The sequence below is a fragment of the Protopterus annectens genome, chromosome 6.part0 (assembly GCF_019279795.1).
Source record: "Protopterus annectens isolate FY-2018-M chromosome 6.part0, PAN1.0, whole genome shotgun sequence".
NCBI lineage: Eukaryota > Metazoa > Chordata > Ceratodontiformes > Protopteridae > Protopterus > Protopterus annectens.
Genome location: NC_056737.1, coordinates 385,899,791 through 385,925,717, shown reverse-complemented (window position 1 = coordinate 385,925,717; position 25,927 = coordinate 385,899,791).

Sequence of the window (25,927 nt, the reverse complement as noted above, 5' to 3'; positions counted from 1 at the left end):
TACAGGGAGGACATGAAGACTCTGCACAGCCAAAAATCGAATCAGAGAACCTCTTGCTGTGAGGCAACAACGCTAACCGCTGCAACACTGTGCTGCCCAAAACTTCACTACAAGCGCAATTATGTTAAAGTTTATAGACCCAAATGACAAAGCCACAAATAGTTATATGGTGAGCTGAAGTTGCTTACAAGACTAAGTAAGAAAGCATGTTTTCAGGTGGTGGCTGACAGCTCCTCATATTTAAGACTGAGGTGCAAAAACTTGAAAAAAAAAACACTGAAAATGAATTAAGGCCAAAAAGGCACATTGTTAGAACCCATCAGACTATAATGTCTGAGAATATTCACTGCTTTAGAAATAAGTTAACAATCTTCCAGTCTGAGGTAGAAAAATACGATGATGATTATTGATCTCATCTGTGACATTAATTCTTGCTTATCTAAGGTGGCTGATATGTTTGAAGAAAAAAAATCTGTACTACTTAGATCCATTCTAATATACAGTGCATCCTTCCTAGACAATTGCTTGCATTATTACATGGATTATGGATTAATAGTAGGCTAACTGCCCTTGGGAGCCATTTTAAGCCTACCCAATTATCCCTTGTGAAACTCAAACCCTGCACCTTGTGTTTGTAAGGCAAACACCTTAACCATTAGGCCACCCTCCCAACATTAGGCCACCCTCCCAACAGGTCTAATGTCCCTCCCATTCATTTCAAGGAAAATAAAAAAACACCATGTTATGGATTTCTCACTTGTCTTTCTTCTTCTGGAACAGCTTGCCATGATGTGCTAAAACTTCACTTTATGAAATGCCATATGGATTTTTTGCACTACTCCCTTGCCACATTATTAGCCTGTCTATCTTGATGGTGAGAAGCCCTACTGTCTTGGAAGTGGCTGTTGTTAATCTTCTTCCCAAGGTGATACACATGAGTCACTGGGGTTGTTCTCACCTCTTTTCCTTTATATCACATCTGGATAATAGACTCAGTAAGATTGACTTGAGGCATCTAATGGAGTTTCTTTTTCCATATAATGTACTTGTTCCTAACAGCATAGCTTCTAACTCAGGTACAACACCACCACCAGTGTCACCTGGTTGCTAGAAGAATGTAGTCTTAAAGTTGTGGATGAAGCTCTAATAACTTAGTTGGTCTTTGTAAACATTGCTAAGACATTTGACTGCACCACTCAGCCATTTGTTTCCAATTTTTAGACTGGCCAATGACCTTGTGGAATATCTTTACTGCTGCCTACATGAAAGAAGCTAGTACCACCCTTCTTCACAGGTGGACATCTCGTATGTATGCACCACATACTCTGTCTTATGATCCCTGCCATTTAATATCTTTATTAACAAATGCAAAATGTATTGAATACTGAATAGCTAAGTATTATCTGCCTGGATAATGTGACTGTACAACAGCAACTGCACTCACTAATGATTTAACAATAATTGTGTGTGGTTTAATCTTCTCAAACTGCTGGAATACTAAAAAGTACATACCATATTCAGCTCGTGAGCTAATAATGGGCTGTCCACACCCAAGGAAGTGACAAACTCAATGCCTGCAAAGTGCTCTGGAGACTGGTTTGACTACTGCATAAAGGTCAAAGATCAGAAGGACCAGACTGAAGATAATGTGCAACAAATTTGGGCCTGTTGGGAGATGCTGTGCTTTCCTGGCCCTGCAGCCAGAAAAGCTGTTAACAGTGATGTCCAAACAACAGACTTCCCTTTGCCACTTCCGCCTCTATATCCAGTGCTAGTACTTTGCAAGCCATGCAAAACTGTAGCTGCCCACTTTATTCTTATTGTATCCAGGTATGAACATTACAGTCTCCTACTAAACACGAAGCATCTGCTAATAAACACCAAAAGTAAGTTAACACTGTATTCTAAGCTTCCCAGCTCCTCAAACAGTGCTTCTCCTTCCTCTAGCCTAAAAACTACATTTTATCTTTTTTATGATTTGACTATTAATCCCATCATAAATACCAAGGACCACCAAGAAGATAGAAAGATTTCTGCTCCATTTCCTGGAAAACTGAAACCATTTGCTCACTAGTTATGTACTGAGTTTGTGCTCCTTAAATTTAAAGGACATGCTCTTAGTTAATTTATTTATCTGTTAAACTCTGCATGATTCAGGTCATCTTATGTCTTCTTGACAGCACAGCTGATATCGCTGTTAGGTTTATGTGATGTCTATTCCAAAATTGATTCCAAAGCCCGATACACATCTTATGCTTATCCTTGCAGCCTTCACACTATAACACTACAGCATGGATACATGGCTATACCTACTATTTGTTTCTACAATCCCATATCACTTCATTGCTTACTTTACTATAAATTATTAGATCCACTAGTCCTAATAATGCTTGTAAGCACCAATGTTTAACCCAGCTGTATTGTTTACTATAATTGCAGTATTATACTTGTCATTTATTGGAATTTTTCCTGCCCACATTAAGGACTGTTCTTATAATTACTTGTGAATATTTTATTAATTTACTCTACTTATCAGGGCTAACTCTGCTATGTGCATTTTGGTTAAAATAATACATCCTGTTTAGCCAGCTTCATTGAAGTAGAATGCATTGGTTGCTTGGTTTGGTATGGGTAATTTAAGAAAATAGGACATCGTCAGAGGATTTGATGACCACATTGGTAGATATATCATGAGGTACATTGAGGTGTGAGAGACGGTGGTCTCTTTGGGCTGGGATGACTTGTGTCTCTCCATAAATAAGTCTGGAAAAGACAATTAAGGAAGTGATCCATTTGTTAAGGTTTCTGCTTAGATTTCTGTCAGATTTTTAATAAGGGAAAATGTGAGAGCACTTTAATGAGATTAAAAAAGTGCTGGTAGGGGGTGAGATGGATAGATGGACTGATTGATTGGAGTAAGATCCCTGTAAGTACTGTTTTTATCCCATGAAGGTGCATTCACATTCCGCCTTCCTGTCCTTCTTGAAGACTGAAATGAAAAAGTCATTCGGTATCAGTTTCTTGTTCTCCAGTACCTTCTCATCAGTTTGATCACGTTATCCCATGCTTCTGTTTTTTCTCAGATATACCTCAAGTACTCCATTTTCAACTTCTACAGGCAGAAGACAGCTTGGCTGGGGTTAAGAAACAGTTTTCATGCCATGGTAGCTCAGTTTTCTGTGATGATCAGCCATATGCTGTGTGAGTGTGATTTAGATAGATGCTGAGCTTGATTGCAGAAAGTTGAGAAATCCTGCAGCTTGCATAGTATGCAAATGGCATTAAAATAGCATGGAAATGAGCAATAGAATTTAAACAGGGACATTGGCAGTTACAAATGTGGATAAAAAACATGTAGCACAATTCAGACACATATATATTCCAGTCAGAGATAAGCTGACACCAGAGCTATTCCCACAGCAAAATCTTGGAGATATGGGAGACAGACCACAAAAACATGTACAGGACAGCCACCCTATTAGTTAATGTGTGTATATAAGAGGATGCTGTGATCACAAAAACATGTACAGGGTAGATACCACATTAGTCAATATGTGTATACGAGAGGATGTTGTTACTGTTAGTAGTCATGGAGGTGAGCCTCACTGCCCTCACTGGCACTGCGTCATCCATTCAGGCATAGCATTCTATACCCTCCATGACAAAGAAATAGCAGACCACTACCATGTAGCTAGAAGTACCATGTAGGAGGTGGTTAAGATGTGTAGCTACTATATGCAGATGATGGTGAATGCTGTGGGATGTGTGAAGTACCTAACCCTGTTGGCACCAAGGTATATTAGGCTTTGAGAATTCTTACTTCAGCAACCTTTTAGAGACTAAGTGTGTGTGTGTGTGTGGGGTGGACACAGTGGGTGTATCCAAGCATCTACCTCAGGAATATTCTACTAATCCTTCCATGCTATGCTAGAGCATATAGGGGAGTGGATGTAGTTTTCACATATCTCAGAGTAGACAGGCATAATCCTTTGGCATTGCGTATAACATAAAAAAGCATTGTCCCTTTCCCTGAGGTACTTGGGGCCATCGACAACACCCACATTGCAATACAGGACCCACATGGAGAGTAGGAATAACAGCATATCAGCTGTAAAGAGTTGCAATTAGTCAACTGCCAGGTGGTCTGTATTGCACAGAGTGTAACATACAATTTGTCAGCAGGCCACCAGGCAGTGCCCCCCAACTCCCACCTCTGCATACTTGCAACTTATACGCGCTGTTTGTGGGCATTAAGTTTCCATGGGGCCATCTTATTGGCGACAGATATGCTCTAGAGACAGGGCTAATGACACTAATTAGAAATGCACAGAACATGGCAGAGAATGCCTATGATAAAACCCTGTCGTAGACCTAAAGCATTGTCAAGTGTGTGTTCGGGTTGCTAAAACTCACTTCTGCTGTTTGCATGTCTCTGGAGGTGGACTGCTGTTATGATCCTGGAACACGCAGTAAAATCATGCAATGTGTGCAACGTTGCACAACATATTGAAATACAAATAGTCACAGCAGTGAAGAGACTTTCAGGAGGAGGAAGAAGAAGATCCAGAGTCAGTAGTGAAGGAGGTGTGTGATAAGGAACCTGTGGAGGATCTGGCTGCAGGGGATGACTATGCCAGCTGGAGGCCAGTGCATTACTATGGCAACATCTAGTTCATAATTATGGGCCAGAATAAGCAATGCGTATAACATAAAAAAATGATGCATGCAGACCTACATCCAGGCTGTGCTGAAACATACATAAGCTGATCATACTGTGCATCAGACACAATCTACCTAGGTAACAATGCACTGAGAACAGGTCACAGTTATCATCATATGTATAGGTAGTGAGGACCACAGTGACAAGTGTGAACAAAGGCAATATGTGTGTGTGTGTGTGTGTGTGTGTGTGTGTGTGTGTGTGTGTGTGTGTGTGTGTGTGTGTGTGTGTGTGAGGATTAATGCTGCGCATGTGTATATGAGGCATGGATTGGTGACTGGGGGAGATGGGTAGATTGGTTAGGGATGAGTGGAATCTCCAGTACCATGTGATTGTGTGGTGGTGGGTTCTATGGCAGATGCTGCAGCAATGTGTTGGGATCTGGTGTGCAAGGAAGGCCTTGTTAGATCTTTCATGACAGAGCATCTGCTGACCATGCTTATCCCCTCTCCCTGCCCACTTTCCATCATTTTGTGATTTCATAGCCATGTCAGGGGGAGGAGGAACATCCTCTTTTCCTGGTTTGCAATACTTTTTTTACAGAAGAGTATAGTAAATCTGCCGATATAACAAACTCCATTAGTGTGTTTGTTTTTTAAAACAGAATACCAGAGTTTTTACAGTGTTTTCTGCACTACGAATTGGTCTGATTTCTGGATAGTCTGGAAAACAACAGGCGGAAAACCTAAATGCTTCTGAACTGCATGATTAACAAGCTAAAAAGATGGTCAGCTTTGTGAAATCAAGTGCGTTCTCAAAGCTGGATCATGGTCAAATGGGACCCTAGGCTAGGTAATGTATCAGGCCCCCCCCTGTTCAAGCCTGTGTGGATACTATTTTCTTCTTTTCTTCTATAATGATTACAGATATTGTGATTTAATTTAAAATTTTTATTTTAAATTTTAAAGCACAAACACTTATAGATATTCACTAAACAAATGCAGTCTCACAATGAAAACATGCTCAGCATTAACAGTAAATGTCTCTGCCCTTTAAACTCACATTCATTGAAACAGCATTGAAATCCACATTCAAAGAAAATGCATCTGGCCAGTGGCAGATTAAATTTACCTTTGGGCTGTTTTCAAACCATAGGCCCTTTGCACACATTTTTAAGACTATGCATATATGCATGTGTTCTTTGATTCACCTTCTGATTGTATTAAACTATATTTTCTTGTATAATACAGCACCAATATGTTAGAGTGTGTTTTAAAGTTGTAGTTTTGAATGTTTTCCCAGTAACCAATGAAACAAAATGTATAAACCGATAATGACAAAACTACCTATTTCGGAACATTTCAACCACAAAATGCCACTCATGCTCCTGTCATTACACTCCACCAATATCAGTCAATATACACAATCTTTGCAGAAGTAAAAGTAATCTGAATATTTCCACATTAAAGAGATCTGGAACTAATGAAGAGGTTGCTACTAGCAAACAACTTTATATTTTAGTGTTTCTTCTACATATTCAGTGCCTGCTGCCCTTGAAGAATGTCTATGTTACATTAAAAAAAAATTGATAAGCTGGTAATATTGCAATAGGGAATGGATGGCAAACTCACAACAGGTTCATAGTTACTAGGCATCTCATCCAAAGGAAGACACACTCAGGAATGCAGCACCCCCCATCTCTCTTAAAGTGCAAGACAGTATTAGCAATCCATCTACATGATATGGGAGTAGAACTCACAGCATTCTGCATCAGAAGCAAGTATGCTACCTGTTGTACTACTATCTCATTTTTCAAATTCTATATATTCTAAACAAAACAGTTGCACATTAAAAACAGACTTGACCAGCAGTAAACTTCTCTTCCCTTGAAGCTCACTATTCCTTGAAAATGCACGAAAGCTCACAATTCCTTCAAAATGCACTGAAAAACTCACGCACTGAAAATCATAATTCCTTGAAAATGCACTGAGGGAGTTGGTCGGTGTAGAGGATCTAGGCTTTTGTCTCCTGAAACCAAGGTACAGGGTTTGAGCCTGAGTAAATTATCTAACCTGCCATCACGAACTAGGACATTATACACACACACACACACACACACACACACACACACACACACACACACACACACAATCACGCACTGTTTCATTCCTGGAAGATGATGATGAAAAGAAGAAGTGCCTTACCAATATCAAAATACCACAAACTGCAGACCAGCAACACGAAATATAAAAAAGAAGATTTAATGAAATCCAAATCACATGAAACTTCTCTAGCGCCTCGGCCACTTGCCTTTAACAGAGTATATCTACCCATATACATCAAGTGCATTTATACATTTAACAATGCTCATATTAATCAATTAAACAATTAAATATAGCATTAAACAATAAAACCTTAAAGGTATAGCATTCACACAAAACTTTTCCATACAATATATTTAATATGTTCTTCATTCATAAACTTACTATTCACAATACTATCTAAAACTGTTATTAATAGCCCATCTGGGCTCCCCTTATGATACTTGTTAAAATGTATAGCTACAGGACTAGTCTGTTTATTATTTTTAATGTCCCTGATATGTTCTTTTATTCTACAAGAGAATTGTCTTTTAGTTTCTCCAATGTAAAATTTATTACAGGGGCATTTAAGTCCATATATAACTTTTTCAGTTTTACAATTAAAATATCCATTAGTTTGAAAATCAATACCATTAATTTTGGTAAAATTACCACTAATATATTTACAAATACTACATCTCCCACATGCTACTGTACCTCTTATATCAATAGTTTTTACTACAGTACTATTAGGCATATGAAACCTACTATGAACTATAAAATCTTTTATATTCCTACCTCTTTTAAAGGTGATGATGATGAAAAGAAAAAGTGCCTTACCAATATGTTTGTTTCACTCTGTGGACAGAAGAAGCAGATAGAAGGAACATTGTATGTTTAAATTCCATGAACGGATGTAGAAAGGAAGAAGCAAGCTACAGCAGGAGTGGGCATCAATGGTTGCATGCAGACAGCATTTTTAAGGAAGATCTCTCTTCCATAAAGAAGACATGTATTGTTTTTAATTAAAAATTAAATGTTCTGGCAGTCCCCTTGGACAGTGGGCTCCCTTCCAGCCAGTTGGTCCTTGGCAAATATCTAGGTTGCCTAGAGCTGTATCTGGCTTTGTGTGTACTTGCAAAACCCAGTGAGTATACTTGTGCAGATCCGTAACCCCAGAGGGAATGCTGAGGAATTTCTGGTCATTGTATGGACTGTAATGGTGCTAAAGAGCAAAAGCATTAACAATTTTAGGCACTGTGATCCCCAATGTTTTCATGCCATTTTTAATGCCCTAGCACCATAATGAAATGTCATGTATTTTCATGCTGTGTAATGGTACTACTACGACTCTTCAGGGTATATTGCTGCAGTATGTTGTACATCATATGTTGGCAATATCAATGTCTATGACTGCGAGTGGGCTACCAATTTCTCTGGATTTTGCCCTTGCAGATGGCTGTGTCTTCCAAGGGTGCTGAGGGTATGCCATGGCTGCCAGGTGGTGCCCTAACAAAAACAAGATATTTTCTCACTTGTTGTATGGGGACCACCAGGATACTTGATTGGGGAGTCTTATTAGGGTTTCCAGTATACATTGGATGCCTAGCAAAACCTTGCAAAGCAGGTAACTGCTGGAATTAGCATACTCTGCTCTGGTGAGCAGTGCCAGCATAACTTCAGTAACCTGAAGAGTCACTATACTGACATTATGAGCCAGTGGGAAGAAAAAGTCAGTGAGAGGGACCCTGACGTGTTGTAAGTATGCAGGCCTGATCACTGTCCTGTTATTTACTTTATAGGTAAATGGGCCCTTATTGGACATTTAAATGATTTATGGTGTATTTGTTGTTTATATTTTTCAGCTCAGGAGGAAATATTGGAAAATGTTGTCCTGGTACCAGAGGAGAATGGAGCAGCTCTCCAAGTGCAGAGGTGGGTATGATATAATGTTCTGTTATTTAGTATTTAGTATTACTGCATATTAGCTGTAACTATGTCTTGGTTTGTACAGGTATCACTGAAACAGCCCTGTGACAGTTGTTTATACAGTAGAACAGCCTCTGTCAATATATACTGCTTTGCACACCCACATGCAAAACTCATATATTCAAGTGTACAAATAGTACTTCTTTGTAGGGAGACGGCCAGCTCTATCTTCCTGCCTCAGGGAGCCTGATATGCAGAGGGGCTGTTATATCCCTGTGATTAGCATGTTGGAGTCATGGAGAGGGTGATAGGTTGTGGGTCCATGGGGACATGAGGGGCTGTGTTGGAAGGGTCATGGGAAGGAAGCATATGGGGGATGTTGGGTTGGGGTCTATGTATGTATGTGTCTCTAGGCTTGGCTCCTCCTCAGATGTGGTGGTGGGGTGACTTCAGGGCATCACAAGTGATCTCTGACTGTTACACTAGAGAGACATGCTATTGTTCCCCCTGGTGGAACTACTTGGGGTGGTCACAATTCATCATTCAACAGTTGGTGGAAGTGGAGGAAAGTTGTGGACTGGAGGCTTGATGCTCACATTAGACGCCTGCAGACGATCCTTATTTGGCTTCAGGAGTTGTAGCACTGTCTGGCACTGACATTACCCTCACCTCAGGCATGGCCAAATGGGGAGGACAGTCACAGTAGTGATTGACCTCTTCCTGGGTCTATCCCAGTCAACACTGTAATAAGAATGAGATATCCACCGCATCCCCACGCTGATTTTCCCCTTCCTTGTAAGTCACCTCATTATCTTGTTTGTTGCACAGCCCACCCCATTACCAATTGTTCTCCTTCTGTCTGTCTATACTTCAATTGTCAATCCCACTCACTTTGTGTCAGCAACTCTCCTGTTGGTCTTTGTATTTTATATTTGTTTGTACACCCCTATTCCATACCTCTACCCTTTTTCCATTCCCTTCCTTTCCCTTACAAACTTTCCTATTCATTTTTTCTTAAAAAAAGAAGGAATTTAGCTCCTCTACTTGCTCTTTCCCCTTTTCTTACTTTGTTGTACACATATTTCTTAATATTTAAAACAATAAAACCATATATAAACATTTCTGGAAGCCATTTGCTGTGCCATGCAGCCATTCCAGTAGTGTCACAGCGTACAGCATGTTACTTGCTTGCCACTTGTCTTTGCAATATTATTGGTTGGATTTGGGGGGCTTACTCTTTCCCAGCCAAGGTGATGATAACCTCAAGGCCACATTGCACACTTAGGCATCTCTGTTGTAGCACTTGCACAATCATGAAAATCTTGTTTCTGAATCTCAGGGCTAATGTCTTAGCTTCTTCTGCTGGGATATTTCTGTTTTTCAAAGCAGCACTATATGTTCTGTACTGAGCTTCAAGATTGTAACCACAGTGCACCTGCAGGAAAAGAGCAGAAACATGTATAAACTACATGCCTATGCAGATGTGTGTGTTGATGGTAAAGGCTGGAATATACAGAGTTAACTTGCAAACTCTAAGGAAAAATAAGTGGAACTTGTTTATGACTAGGTTATTTCTGTTTCAGCTCAAAGCAGATGCAGTGTCTAGAGTTGTAGGCTTTCCTATTGTTTGGAAACAGGTAATTACATGTTTCCAAGGTTATTGTTTTACGAGTTCCAGTTTCAGGCAAGCTTCTAAGAGAGAAGTGTCAGCTTCTGAGAGTTAAGTATTTGTAATAGAGACATGTTAAATTTTGAGTTCCTGTTAGCCTGGAAACTAAGGGCAAAGGTGACAAGAATGATGTAATCTGGGATGATCCAGCAGTAATGTGTATTATTAATTTAAGAACTATCTCTCAGAGAAAGTCAGTGCATTTTGCATTTTGTTCTGGACCTGTAAATATCTCTTCAGCACTTCTCATCTATATCTGCCTGGCTCTGTAAGTAAGACATTTAGGGCATAGTATCTCTTAAAGATAGACAGGAATATAACAAGAGTAGTCTAGATGATTTCTGTATTTATGTGAGACTGTTCTGCAATGTTGTTTTAAAATATTTCCTGTGAGTCTGAACTCTACTGTCACTGTGTTGAGTTAATAAGTATTGTCTTGTGCTTTTATTATTTATTATTAAATCTATTTAAACATTTTAATTGTGACTGTTTTTTTATAGAGATATTTAAGCACTTAGAGTACTTGCATATGTATTTGGTGATGCTGTACAGGCCACTCTAGAGTAGCCTTAAAAGTTCTGGTCATACTTACCATTTGAATAGCAGTAACATTGTACAGTAGAATTGGTCACCCTTTAGGAAGGGTCTTAAGTAGCTGATAAGTAAGTAGTGATTGGTGACAGTGACTAGTAACTTTTAGTCTGGGCAGAAGGGGGCATAGCTAGTGAACCTGTGCCAGCCTTCCCCAGGAGTGTCCGTGTGTTTGTATATAAATCAAATCTCAAAGTGTGTGTGTGTGTGTGTGTGTGTGTGTGTGTGTGTGTGTGTGTGTGTGTGTGTGTGTGTCAGCTACTTGGGCAGGGACACAAAGCACTGGTGGGACAGAGAGGGTGCTAGAGGTTTTGGCTTGACCACTCGGCTGAGATCTTAACCCTATATCTGTGCCAGTGGGGAGTCTTACTGGGGATCTGGAGAGAGAGGGAGAAACCAGCCAAAGACTAACTGTGATCTCCGTGTGCTCTTAAGGGAAATTGTACTTTACTGTGTGTGTGTACTTGTCATCCTCCCAGTGTGCACGTCCCTCACTGGTGTTAGTGGTGAAGATTGAGGCTCCTTGATTACGGGGCAGTGCAGGGGTGTCACAACTTATATAACTTTTTTTTATTTTAGATATAAAATACTTCTTCTACCAACAATTATATACCTTATAATTTTCAAACATTAGGCAAAATAACTATATTATATAAAAATACATACAAAACTCTGGCTTGGCTGGATTTTTCTTGCAGTTTTTACTGACTGGTTTGTCTGTGTGACCTTTTTACCCTGTGGTACATAAATATATATATATATATATATATATATATATATATATATATATATATATATATATAGTATTTGTTTTATTTTATTTTGAATTTGATAACTGGGGAAGAGGACTGATCCCATTGGACCTATTTCAGTCCAACCTGGGGTAAACACAATAGATACAGGACATTATATACCAAGTGAAAGACAAAATGCAATATATACATATATTATATACAAACTGAATATCATAGTTGGCTTGAGGGTATAAAGGCAAAAGATAAATTTTATATGACCAGAGAGATAGCAGTTGCATTTTCCTAGAGTCTTCAAATATGCTTTTATTTCTGATTGAAAATGAAGTAAGAGGAATGATCATTAAGAAAAGAAAGGAGATATTCCCACAGTTTGGTACCAAGACCTGAGAAAGCATGGTCTGTGCAGTGAAGCCTAGTTTGGGGGGGGGGTTGGAGGAGAGGACAAGCATGGTTAAGATGTCTAAGGGTGTATGATGGTGCATCTCTGAACACTATGGAGACTAGTGGTGGGGGATGGTGGTGTCATTCTTGATTAGTTTAAATAGTTGAGAGGCAAATAGAAAGTCGACACTTTGCTTCATAGGTAATCAGTTAGCTTTTTCCGTGGTTTTGCAGGTGCTCACTTCTTGGGAAGTGAGTTATGAATCTGAAAATGGTGTTTGAGATGGACTGCATGGTAGATATATTTCTTTTAGAGGCTGCAGCAGTTAGAGGGAGACAATATTGTGGCTCAGCCAGTAAGATACCTTTACTTACTCCAGGACAACAAATACGAGAATGAGATAACTCAATAGTGTTATATAGTCGAGTATTTTTCGTAACCTGGACATAGAAGTGAACTTTTGCCGACTGCCAAAACCCATTAGTTTTGCTTTAGAGTAGTTTAGCAGTAAATGTCTATCACTGACCCATTGAATAACAGCATGAAAATCACCCAGAAGTTTGAGTTCAAGAGAAGAGACAGAGTGGTTGGAGTGGAATAGGACTCATCATCAGCATAAAGCAAGACAGGAAGATGGGGTAAGTGAAAAGTAAGTTTGTTAAGATAGCTAGAAAAGAGAAGAGATGACAGAATAGATCCTTGGGGGACACCGTTCTGTAGATGGATGATGTAGAGATAAGATGAACTGAAATTCCCTGACAAGTGGTGGTTAGAGAGGTAGTTTTGGAACCAGAGCAATGTGCCATCACTAATGCCTATTTCAGTTAGATGGTCTAGGAGAACTAAGTGATCAAAAAAATCAAAGGCTCTGGTGTCGTTAAGAAAAATGGCTTCAGTAATTAGGCCTTTGTTCATTCCAAGAAGAATGTTATCGATGAGTGTCCAGATAGCTGTGGATGTACTACAACCAGACCAAAAGCCATGCTACTTTTAAGAGAGAAGCTGGTATTGGTTGATGTATTGAGTGACTTGTAAGTAAAGTATTTTTTTAAGATTTTTTCCTATGGAAGGGAGAATGTAAATGGGCCGAAGGTCTGATGGGTTGGAGGAATCGTTTTTTTAGGAAGAGATTTTACAGTGATACTTTTTCAGATATTAGCCATAAAGCTAAGTGCCATGAATAGGTTGTTGTTGTATTTCAGTGGGGTTATAATGTTTTCTCTACAGTTATAAAGAAATCATGGTTGATGGTTGTTGTACCCAGGGGGCATACCTCTCAGCAAAAAATCTGGACAAAGCCATAAATAATGGGGGGGGACGACAAAGGTCCAAAAATAGGGACACATTTTCTGAATTGGTCTTACAAACTTAGAAAGTTGATAGAATGACAGATTTTGAAATAGCATGACTTTTCTGATGGGTGTGAAGTCTGAAACTCAAATGTCTGTCATTATTTTCTGACTTCAACTCTCAATGATTTGCCAGAAAACCACAATTTTATGAGAAACGAACCAAAAATATGAGGCAGAAATCTGGCCATTCTGGAAAATCTGTACAGTCGAGAGGTGTTTGTGTGTGTGTGTGTGTGTGTGTGTGTGTGTGTGTGTGTGTGGGGGGGGGCTATCAAGAGTTCAAGCACGGGCTAGATGCCCTTGGATCTGGTAGTTCTAAAGTTGAATAAAGGAATGTATGGAGAGGAGATGGGAGTGTTAGATGCAGTTTGGAATTGGCTAGAGAAAGGGCTGAGAAGGTTGCTGAAATAAGAAAGGAAATCAGAGGTAGAAAGTTGAGAGGGGTGTGAAATTCATGGAAGAAAGGCTATTATATCCTGCAAGATGGTTAAACTCTTTCCAGAGGTTTTTGGGTGATTGTATTAGTGAGGATTGGTATGACTTCATAAGGTGACTTCCATGATGGTGTATATCTTGCTTGGCAAAGTTAAGTAGGTGGGTGTAGTACTGTCTTGCTTATATAACAGGAAGTGCTTTCCAAGAGTGCAATGTATTCTCTCTGATTTTAGAAGAGCTTTAAGCTCATAGATCGACCAGCTGTCAGATTTAGGATTGTATAGTCTTTGGATTTTGGAGTTTTGCAGGCCAGTCAGTACAGAGGTGAGTAGTTGTACAGCAGTGTTCAGGTCAGTTGAATTCAGAACTGGTGACCGACCAGTCATTTAAAGACAGGGTGGATCTAAGTTTGTTAATATTATTCTGTGATTTATTACAGAAAGACATGAGCTTTGGGGTATGTTCACATATGGATGATGGATATGAAAACTAATAGGTCAGTGGTCACCAAAATATGGTGGCTGGATGGGGAAGTTTGAGGTAAAAGAAGATTTGTTAGATAATATGAGATCTTGGAGGTAGTGGCGAGATGTATTTAGGTCGGGTTTAGTTGGTATATTTAGTGTATGAGCTGGGTGAGGCTGAATTGTATCAGAAGAGTATTCTGGTCAATGGAAATTATTCTGAGCAGATTCTGATCAAAGTCTCTAAGTATTATGAGATTTTTTATATTATTTGTGGAGGAAATTATTTTTTGTAGTAGATTATTTAGTTTGGGAAGTGAGGAGAAAGGTGGCAGATATGCTACAGTGAGATGAATGGTATTCTTGTGGAAAGGAATGGATACTAAATAGCCTTCTATTTATTTGTGTTAACATTTCCTTGAGCAAGTAGATGGACGTTTAAGTGTGACATGAACAGAAGGAGAGTTTTAACTTCCTGCCTTTGTACCTGGCTTGGGATCAAAAAAAGTAGCTGTAACCAGGGAAAACATTGTGTAAACAAGGATTGTTCGCTTTAACTCACGATTCTGTGATAACAACTAAAACATGCATATGTAAGGAATTGAAGGCATTAATCTGGTCAGGTTTGTTTGTTATATTTTGTATGCTAACTGATTCCCTCCAATCAAGCTCTGTAAGTTTGCAGTGTAACTTCCAATATGCAGAGCCCAAGCTTTTTGACAGAATCAGATTATGTCCTCACATTTCAAGCAAATGTACATATTTCTGGAACCACAGGGATTATTTAATAAGTACAAATGGCAAGCTCTTCAGCTCGTAATATTTTTATACTGGTAGTATTCTTTATTCTAGGTTTTAAACTAGATTTTATAAGTCACAGAAAACACAATAACTGTTATGTTTGTAATATTTTGTAAACAACTTACAATATTTCAGCAACCACTCAAGTTACACACACACATACTGCTAGAAGCATTTTCTTCATCTAGATGAGAGCTTTCATATGAGGCTAAGCAGCTCTGTTTGTGCTACTTGGTTGTTCAGATATTTAGAAAAGCATAAATAAATATTATTTGATCAGTAACTAATATCTGTTTACCTGCACTAGACATAGTTATGTTTACCATTGTTTACGCTTTAAGATGAAATCTTTTAATACGTTGTATGTAGCATGGTTTTGAATTTAATAATGCAAATATGAACAATCAATATTTGATGCCTAGAGCCGTCAGTAAGATGTAACTGCAGAAATGCGTATAGACGTCACCTGGATGTAATTAGGATGCAGAAGAGTGGAGATGGACCTGGGTTAGCTTCGACGTTACCTTGAAATGAATAACACTGGTGAAAGTTTGTAGAGATGTTTGGACGGGTTCAGGAGTAGATTATTAAATGATACATGTGTATATTTATATCTATATTTATTTATCTATCTATATGTATGTATGTATGGGAGGTGTTAGTAACTGAAGTAGTTGGAGGTGTGGTAGGATATGGTAATGGGGAAAATGTAGGGCATGTATGGGCTGCTTCACTTTGAATGAAAATAATGTAGCGTAGTAGTATTAAATAGAACTGGGTGAAGTATGAGTGCGGAGTACTTGACAGAGTGAGTGATGTACTAGGTTAGGTATTGTTTGGAGAGATAGTAATGGGTGTTAGCAGGAGGAACAAAGTAGGTAGTTAGGAAAAAATATTGAGTACATTCTGTGGTAAAGCAGAGAAAGATACATAATGTTGTATGTTAATGTTGGAAGGGAGGCAAAACTAGGTAGGAGAAATGTTGATAGTTGCTCGGGTATGAGAGGGGAAACTGTAATGTGTGTCTTTGGGGGGGGGTGGTGTTATGTTGGAAGAAGTGGCTGTGGAAAGAAGGAAAGAAATGTAGGGAGCTGGGGATGGGCAGAAAATTGTGGGTGGGTAGGAGGGGATTGTATACTGGGCCAAAACTCACCCTCTTTGTGAGTCAGTCAGCCTACACACCCTCAATGGGTAAGAACATTCTCTGGTATCCTGTTATAAGGCAAGTTTTATCATCATCATTATCAGCACCAGCAGCCCCCTTTTTCCCATCTTCTACTTAAGGCTGGGTTATCATGTCGATTGTCACCATTTCTCTCGATTCAATGCCACTCTCTTGCTTTCTTTGACAGTCATGCTTGACTGTCACAGGTCTCCTCTCAAACAATCCATCCATCTCTTTGCTGGATACCCTTGTTTCCTCTTACCTACTTCCTGTCTGTTCCAAATCTTCTTCGCTAGAAAGGCAATACAGCAAAACTACTTGACATAATGGTTAGGGTCTTCGCGTCCCTTCTCTGCAATTGGACCTACTTTAGCTTTTGCTCTAATGTCCTCATTTCTTCATTTGTTCAGTATTTTATGTACCCCACCAACTGTCTCAAGCACTTCATCTCCATCACCTCTAGTTTCTTCAACTGCTCTGCCTTTACTGGCCAAGTTTCTAGGTTCTGTCACCATGTTTTACACTGACAAGTAGCTAGCCCTGATATGGCCTTCAGTTTCTGATCTGTCTTCAGCTATTTTGTGGGTACTGTACACCACAGTTGATACCCAGTACTACTGGTTACAGCCTGATAGAGTTTCTCTTTGCCATCTACTGAGTCACTTTCCAGATCCTGGGTGAGTGCCTCTGATGCTGATACCTTGTTCATTGCTATTGCAACTCCTTTTGTAGCCTCTTTCTTAGTCAACCAGTGTTCCTTCTTAGTGTGATCCATGTTTTCTATCTCCCACTTTTTTCTTGCACTCTTTCTTCTTTTGATTACTTCCTGGACTTCTGCATTCCGGCACCAGCACCTAGCTCAGCTGCATATCTGTTTTATAGACTTCACACATGCTGTTTGGAGGCATTGCAATTCTTCAACTCCACTTAGTTCATCTTCTTCTGAGATACTACAGCCCTGTCTAGTCAAATTCCAGGTCTTCATCCTAGTCTGTGTTGACCTTAGAGCCTCCTCTGACCACTGCTTGCAGCTGATTGTGGCAACCAATGGTTTATGCTTTTGCTGACTGGGGGATGACTTTGCACTTGCTGATTATAGCCCAGTGGCCTTTCCTTACTAGTAAGAAGGTTATCATTTCAGACAGAATTCTAAAGTGGCCTGACCTATATCTGTTGCCCAACCTATGTAGACCTAGGCAGTCCTCATAACCTGTTGTGTCTTTCCTGATATGTGCATTCTGGACCCCATTATCAACACTAATTCCTGTTGTCCTGCTTTATTAAATAGCTCCTGCTGCACTCTTCCTCTCACTATCACAACCCTGCTGTGGGGCTTAGGCGGAGATTATGAACAATGTCCTATCCTTACACTGGAGTTTAATTGCTATGAGTCTATCACTAATTCTGATGACATCCCTCACTGCCTTCTGAAATTTCTCCATCAATTCCCACACCATTTGAATTCCTCCTGAGTTGTAGTGTCTGGATCCCAAGCCAAGTGGCTTTTCTGCACTGCCCTTCCATTTTGTCTCCTGGATACATAGGGATCTCCTGGATACATAGGATGTCTGGTCTGCTGCTTAGCATCATGTCATGCGCTTTCAAGCTGTGTCCTGTCAGTGAACCTTCACTGAGTGTAGCAATACTTAGTTCATGTTTGACAGGTTGCTCGGTTTTACATCCAGCTTTTGCTCAACATAGCTAAACCAGGTTACTCAGGCTCCCACCATTAGCATGGGTCCCTAGTGTAGGTCATACCCACTCATCACCAGCAAATACATGTGCTCTATTTTGACAACATTAGTCAATATGATTGAATCACCATCATGAAGTGGCTACCAGCATACAGTTTCAGATCTGTTTTCAGCTATTTTGTGAATCTGTGCACTACAGTTGATGCCCATAGCAGTTGGTCTATACAACAATTCCACTTAAAGCGTAACATATAGAATCTGTGCTGTTGTCACAACTCTGTTCTTGGTTGGGTTTGAGGTGGAAACACACATGAACACACAAACTTCATACAGGTATTAGCCAGAGGTCAGGATCAAACGTTGTACCTTGTGTATGGGAGGCAAAGACCTTAACCATTACTCTAGCTAGTCTGGCACATTTTATGTTCCAGAGAAAATATTAGAAAGAAGTATTATTAAGAATTTAGAAAATTATAATACTAACCAGAGTTAATTGATTAAACCAGAATGTAGGGAGGATACAGTTGAGCTTATTTAACTCCTACCCTGTACCTCATAAACTTCCCCAGCCCACTCCCTTTCTCCACTACATACCACCTTTCACCTCTCCCATCTCACCTTCTTCTCTCTGTCCTCTCCTCATATTTCTAACTTCCAAAAAAAGCTTGTTTTTTTATCTGTACGTAAATGTTTTACTTACATGTTTTTTTTCATCTGAAATTCCTGTACTTTTAATATGTTTAGACTACATGAATCTCACATTTGTAAATCATTATCTAGGATTAGAAATGTTATGTCTTTTTTAACAAATTGTATATTATCTTTGTATTTTTCACTGTTCTACTACTTTTTTTACCTCTAACTATTGTAAAATTGTCTGTATCCTGTGGAGCTTTTCTCCCTGGGCCTCCACTGAAAACGGGCTCTTCCAGGCCCAGCGGACTATCCCAGTCTTCAAACTGTAATAAATAAAATAAATAAATAAATTGAATAGTTAGAAACAGTTTGACTCAAACCCAGAAGTTCTTCAAGCACTTCAAGTGAAAGGGAAAAATAGATGAAGAGTGTAAGATGTCACTTGCAGTTTTGCATCCAAAGTCTGGCAAGTAATAAATATGTAGAACTTCCAATTACATTTGAATCTATTAAGCTCACGGCTGCAGTGACAAGTACCTTGTGCAGATATTCAATTATTTGTAAGACCCTGACAAATGCTGTACTTGCTGTGTTCAAGTGTTTAATTAAAAGAAAAAAATGTCCCAGAATTGTGCAGGGTATATTAGGTTTCCAGAACTGCAAAGCAAGCCACAGATCCAAACAGTGCTTGGCCAAACTGTAATACAGATCAAATGAATAGTTACAACTGGGGAAGTATAACAATTAAAAAATAAATCACAGCTATCACCTAAAAGTGCTAATATAAACCAGTTATGATACTTTTACAAGCAGGGTCAAACAAAAAGGTAAAAGAAAAATGTGTGTGTATGGGGGTGGGGTGCAAAGCACATAGACATTGATTGACATGTCATAATTCCAAAACATAAATAGTATAACTGTTAACAGTTTGAACCCTGAATTGATTAGAAAAAAAGCATACTTTTTTGGATGGAGGCAAGTCCCCTGCACCCCTTCTAATTACATACATTGACTTTGAGATTGCATTACAGTGGGGAAAGGGCAAACTTTCCAAACTCCACTGTACCATGATCACAGTTCAATGCAATAAAACATCGATAGCATTGATGAAACATTAGACATATATGTATATATATATATATATATATATATATATATATATTTTTTTTTTTTAAAGAATGCAAATCAGCTTAATAGATTGCCTATTTCTAATGCAGCAACGCCTTCCAGGTTGGGTGTTACTGGGAGATATTAGACCTACCAGAGATAGGAAGGGCCTCACAGCACCCACTAGGTGGTCAGTTATTTCATTTAAGATTTCCCCTTCTATCCAACTACTTCATGCTCTGTCCTTCTGCCTGAGAGTCTCAGTCATGTCTTCCTCTAAGTATCTAGGTTTTCTCCTGTGTTCACCTTTTTTTCTTTTTTGACTCCTACCTCATTTTACTTTTCAAGACATTGTCCCTCTGTCTAATACTCAGAGAGTTTACTTCTTCCAAATACTGCCAACTGTTTTTCTCTAACAACCCAGAACAACTGTTCTGTAATGTAACATGGAGGCTTGCTTCTCTCAGTTCTCAGCTCCTGCTCCTACATTCGGTCATACTGTGACATGGTTCGTTACCATGGTTACACTGTGCCAGCAGTGGTCTTACGTCCACTTTTGGATCATCTTTGGACCTTGCTTGAATTAGATTATGGGTGTTGCCACTCAGGGTACCCTCCTGCAACATTCTGCTGAGTCTTTCCGGGTCCACAGAGCATCATTAAGAAGTCTTTCCTTTTTACTCTGGATATGAGCACTGACCAATCTGGCAGCATGACAGTAATAATTTGTATAATAAGTACTTTACATTATGCTCTTTATTTCTGCTACTTCTGAGTCTTATATAGTACGTGGATTACACTATTTACTTATTTTACATCCTTGTTTTATGTAATGCTCTTTACACTATTTATGTTACCTCTGTCTTTTATATAGTAAGCACTTTATTTATATTGCCTCTGTGTTTAATAGAGGTTTATATAGAGCTGATATTTCATACTATTTACTTTTGTTCCTTTTGTGTGTTTTTTTCAAACTTTAGTGAATGCAGAGTGTTTTACATAACCTCCTCTGAAGATGTGCTCTTCAACTTTTCTGCTCGACAAACCAGTAAATATTAAATACACAAATATTCCGTAAGTAGAGTATGGTATCTATGACTTGCACCCTTATTTTTGTCCTCCTTCAAACCAACCACTGTTCCTGTTGTTCTCTTCACTTTTGGTGTCAGATAGGTGGTGCATCGTGTTTAGCCACACTATTCTCCCATTAGTTTCCATCCTCATTGCAAGGGCACTGGCCATGTTCACATCCCCCTTTCTGGGGTGATACCCCCTCCCTTTATTCTTTAGTCTTGACCACTCCACAGGTAATATCCTTCCACACTTGTGCCACTGTCCATCATTCTTTCCTCTCTCTTTTCCTGTTAAGATGGAGATGGTCTAGCAATAAAGCTCTGCTACTCCTATCTGTCACCCAAGGTTCTGTGATGCTGGCTATGTTTACTTTTGTTAAAGGAATATTTTCATTGTCCAGTGTCTGCCAAAACTTTGGAATAAATTGCTGTTCAGAATTAAATAAAGCATCTCTCTTCAAGGGTTCAGAAACAACATTGATTGGTATATATAAAACAGAAAGATCAACATGATTTAATGGGAATCAGGCTTCTTGAAGGCAACACACCCAAAGCCTATGAACATATCAATAATATGTTATAATATAATGATAATAATATACTGTATTATATTTTTACTATAATAGGGTAGTGAATGAACTCTACACATGTGTAAAATAGAATGCTACATCTGGGCCAGTGTTCTTGAGTCATAACTTAAATATCCCTTATGAGCATTCTTTAGAATAAATAATAAGATCTTGGTTCATTGGCTCATAGGTTTATTCAAATATAAGAAGTCAGGAATATGCATGCCTATGTTGTGAAAAGTAGAAACTGTTCTTTTTGTTATTACTGTACATCATTAATCTTTAAAACTTTTTTCAGTAGCCACTTATTTTTCTGAAACTCAAACAGCTGAATCAGATGAATTTTAGCACTGTGTTTTGAGTATGTCATTTTCTATTTCAAAAATTGCCAAAAGAGGAGCGAGTCAAATAATATTTCTTCCTTGTGAAAAAAAAACAAGTGCTTACTATTTACTGAGATATGGTTACCACAGAGGTGGTTATAATAAGTAGCAGACAATGTAAGGTGTAACTCTCATGTACTGGGTACCCCTTCCATAACATACTTATGTCTGCCAAATGTCCAGTCACAATCTTGTCATCACGTTTTTGTGCACCCACTGCAAAATATTCACAGTTTGTCTGGAGAACCGTTATCTACCAATAATGTCTTACAATGTTTATTTGTAAATTATCCTATAATAAAATATTACAATGGTTTTGTCACCCTTTCTATCAGTTATGTTTCTAATTATTCTTATTTGGAAATATATATAATATAGTCAAATAATTAGAAACACTGCATTCTGCATTTCAGTAATGCAAAGAACTGCGAAAACATATGACCATGATGTGACTAACGCAAGTAACAAAAGAAAACAAAGTTCCCGAGTCTTCTATAGGACCATGATTTATTAAGTTGTAAGCGCTTTCATTCAAATCAGAATTGCATGCACTTCATTATTGCTTCATAAAAGGAACAGTAGTTACCCTTAATATATCTATTAACTAGAAAACATGCTGGAATGTTTAATTTAATATTTGTTCATATGTTACTCATATTAGGCATATAATTCTTCATTAGAAGTTAGACTTGTAGTAAAGAGGTGAACAGTATTATCAAGTAGCAATACATAGCTAAAAACAAAAAAAATCATAATCCAACTTTTATGTATTTCACGATATCTTGTAAACTGTCGTAAAGCATATAATGTGAAAAATAATATTATTGTAATTAAACTATCCAAAGTACACACACAAATCGCAGTACTGCCTAATTGTTTTCAGCAGTGTCAATATTATGCTCACATCAGGGTTTCTGTTATCACAATGTACCGCCTTAGTGCTGAAGACATTAAAACCCCTCTCATACTGATTTGCAATTATAATAAAGCCATCTAAAGTAGCTTGAAATTTCCTACAGAACTGTTTTCTTGTAAGAATTGTACTTAACTGTGTATCATCACCAGGAATATTGGGTTAGAGTTACCAAGAAAAATGTAATTCCTTTTTCATGCAATTAGACCTAAGGCTGTTAAAGTGTAATTTCCAATCATTACTATGATTATGTTATAACTTTTTGTTCATTTGTGCACAGGCAACAAATAAAAACAGATTCTGAGTGCAGAACAGAGAGAAAGCAAACTGGTGGTTTTACAAACAATTATAAGAAGAAATGCTAGTCATAATGTTCTGATCTAAAATACCAAATTCCATGAAATTCTCTGATTTTCAAGTACTCTAAGATTTAAATTTTAGTAGTTTACTATATTTTAATTAAAGGAAAATGGGAAATAATATCCTTCATAATATGTACATTTTAAAGAATTCATATATTATTTTTTACATATTTATTTTGTTAACCTGGTTATCTAACTAGGGTGAGGCCCATTTCCTTTGAATCCAGGAGCACTGTCTCTGTGGTTAAATGGCTTATCTAGTGTCATACAGCAAGCAAATGGAGAGAGAGGGAACCAAACCCAGGGCTACGGAATGAAGCTGATTAATGCTGTGAGCAAAACTGTCCTGCTATGTCATAGAGAAAAATAGTTCGACAATAAAAATGTCAAAGAGAAAAGTACCAAGTAAAAAACTTAGGGAATTCAACTATGCAGAATTACTGTTTAGACCTTGTGGTGATCACCATTTACTGCCTTCCATAAAGCTGAGAAAGTACTCATTAGATAAGACTTGTATTGGCATTAATATGTAATAGTCATGAAATTATACCTTCTAAAAAATGTTATCAATTGATTTTGTGAAGTCCATTAGAATTACATTAACAGGTAAACTATCAGCTACTGCCTAACATATTAATTAAATACATATTGCTCAACATCTTTGCTCAAGATTTGGGGATAAAGCCACAAAGGTAAAAGGGACCAAGGGCTCCAGATCAGGGAAGATTTTAAATATTACTCAAATTCACTTAAAAAATTAACAGAACAACCGTTTTTTTGTCAATGTGCATTTACTGAACAATGAGAAGTAAGAAACTCTTGTCTGACATTACTAACTGACTGTAATCCTCAAAGATTTACCAGAAAATCAAACATTTTACAAGGTACAGGGAAAAAATATGAGGCAAATTCAAGGGCATTATCAGAAATCAATGACAGCTGAGAAGTATGATTGAAGACGAGCAAGAGACCAGCAAGAAAGAATCAAATTCCTATTTAAACTACGGCAGACAAAATCCAAGGAAAGGTAATATATTTGTTTCTTCATATTTTCTGATCTCTAAGTTTAGCAAAAAGGGCTGTCAACCTATGTATCCTGTACTTTATAATTCAACATGGGGACCCAGGATTATGTGCAGACATCTTTATATTGGTAGAAGTCTGCATGTGGAAATACTACAGAGAAAATGGCGTCACATGTAGCTAAGGAATCAGTGCCATTCTTCGATGAGCAGTCAGATGCTGCTAACCATGAAAGGATGTGATCTATGACTCCATGACTACTACTTCTGATACCTTCATTTCTTATCAGACCTAAATGACAAATGACACTGTATACAGAAAAGAGGACCTTGTGCTGAATGAGTTTACCTGATTATCAAATAGCATAAATATGTACATAACAAATAATATAACTGCAAAAGCTTTTACAAAGGGATGACATAATGGGACAACATCAAATAAAGTAATTAGTATAAAGCATATTTAAGGAAATCAGATTAACAAATATATGGCAGTACTGCATACATTTCAGCAAATGATCAGTTCTGGTCCTTGTGAGACTCCTGCTGCCCTCCTGAAGACTCCTGTTCTAGTCTTTGGGGTGTCTGATCCATAGGTGAATGCGCTGGAGAACCTATAGCAGCAATGCCTGTACTGGCTATCACCTTCTGGTTATGTCCAATTATGTCCAGCACATTTGCATAGTATAAGACTTACAGGTATGCAAGCAAAGGTTTCAGGAATATGGAATTGTTAAAAGGAGGATGAGCCACAGATCACCATTAGCAAGCTGAGTCCCAGGTAATTGTTGGGGAGGCACTGATCCCAGAATGAATTGTGATTTATGGTGCACCATTTGCCATAGATAAACTACATGTACAGCTGCCATTTTAACTTTCATGTCCTGCACTAATAAATAACACATTTAGCCTTGTATGCCAGATTTTTTTCTCACAACTTGATTTGAATTGTTAATGTCTTGTTAAGTACTTTGCTGGTCTGTCAATGCCTGTATCATGAAAAGTATTTCTGGATATCAGTTATGCCATAAGGTAAAGTATGCAGATAGGGTGAAATATTTATAAGAATAGGACCTCAACCTTTTTGCAACTAGGGGCTTAAACTTCCTAAGATGTTTCATTTGGGAGTCAGGGACATTTAAGAAGGACTTTGGGAAATCTGTGACTACAAAAGGATGTCTATTTCTAAAAATAATTAACTCTTATTGGGTCTTCACTTGTTTATACCAGTACAAAATGTCACCTTTCTCATTAAATTCCTACTTTATGGTCTATATTAACATGGAAAATTATACTGACTGGATAGAGAGAAAATGTATAAGAAAATCAGTCAGATCCCCAATTATGTAGGGAAAATAACCAGTTTGAGCAGATAGGATGCTTAACATAAGAATCTGCCAAGTCAGTTAAGTCTTTCCTAGCTATATCTGACTAGAAGGATTACTGGCACTAGTTACACTGTCTGAATTTCCAGTACATAGGATCATAAGCTCATTGGATCATAGGAAGTTACTAGGCTAATGACCCTAGGGTCCTTACAAGCCTAGCCAAGTTCTACCTTTATGTCCACGATCAGCACCTATTGCCCCTGTCCAAGAGGGACACAGGTGGAACCCCCTGGATGAATTTATGGTCACCCATCCAATCATACAGATTGCATTTGAAGAGGACCAATGAGGTGCTCTGTTTGAGTCTATTCCAAAGGAGTGGTAACCTCTGGAATACAAATCTGTCCCTCCAGCAGATTCTATTAATGTCACATGCCAGATTAAGGTCTTTAGAGAAAGGAAACCATGTACCATTTGACTTGTGGATATGCATTTCTAGTAAAATAGGGTCACAGAGATTGTCACTGAGTAGTCTGTTTGAAACAGAATAAAGTGA